The sequence below is a fragment of the Triticum aestivum genome, unplaced genomic scaffold (assembly GCF_018294505.1).
Source record: "Triticum aestivum cultivar Chinese Spring unplaced genomic scaffold, IWGSC CS RefSeq v2.1 scaffold64956, whole genome shotgun sequence".
NCBI lineage: Eukaryota > Viridiplantae > Streptophyta > Magnoliopsida > Poales > Poaceae > Triticum > Triticum aestivum.
The window spans coordinates 1-844 of NW_025303049.1; the positions used below are offsets into that span (position 1 = coordinate 1).

General features: G+C 50.7%; 1 non-coding gene and 1 pseudogene across 1 annotated transcript; both read left to right on the forward strand.

The window, feature by feature from the left end:
- The first annotated feature begins 313 nt into the window (after positions 1–313).
- On the forward strand, positions 314–432 carry LOC123179425 (5S ribosomal RNA). Its single transcript, XR_006490361.1, has one exon. It is a non-coding gene; the product is annotated as a 5S ribosomal RNA (ribosomal RNA).
- A 301-nt stretch (positions 433–733) lies between these two features.
- Positions 734–844, forward strand: LOC123179426 (uncharacterized; annotated as a pseudogene).

Genomic DNA, 844 nt, shown 5'->3' on the forward strand with positions numbered 1-844 from the left:
GTGTTGCATTCCCTTTTTAATTTTTTTGCACCGCGTGCAAAACAAGACGCACGAGCGCGACGTATGTTTAGCACGTTTTATTATTTTGCACGTTTACGGTAAGTTTTAGCTCGCTGCTCATTATTCACACGTCTAGCGGCGGCAAGCGTGTTCTGAAAGGGGTCGAAACCATGGTAAATAGGCACTGGTGCAGTTGAACCGTGGTAAAACTCGTCTCCGTAGTTGAGCGGGAGCGGCCAAAGGAATGTGCAATCGTGTGTGTAGTGGAGCTGGGAGGGGCAAGCATAAGGGACGAAGACGGGGGTAACATGTCGGATGCGATCATACCAGCACTAAAGCACCGGATCCCATCAGAACTCCGAAGTTAAGCGTGCTTGGGCGAGAGTAGTACTAGGATGGGTGACCTCCTGGGAAGTCTTCGTGTTGCATTCCCTTTTTAATTTTTTTGCACCGCGTGCAAAACAAGACGCACGAGCGCGACGTATGTTTAGCACGTTTTATTATTTTGCACGTTTACGGTAAGTTTTAGCTCGCTGCTCATTATTCACGCGTCTAGCGGCGGCAAGCGTGTTCTGAAAGGGGTCGAAACCATGGTAAATAGGCACTGGTGCAGTTGAACCGTGGTAAAACTCGTCTCCGTAGTTGAGCGGGAGCGGCCAAAGGAATGTGCAATCGTGTGTGTAGTGGAGCTGGGAGGGGCAAGCATAAGGGACGAAGACGGGGGTAACATGTCGGATGCGATCATACCAGCACTAAAGCACCGGATCCCATCAGAACTCCGAAGTTAAGCGTGCTTGGGCGAGAGTAGTACTAGGATGGGTGACCTCCTGGGAAGTCCTCGTGT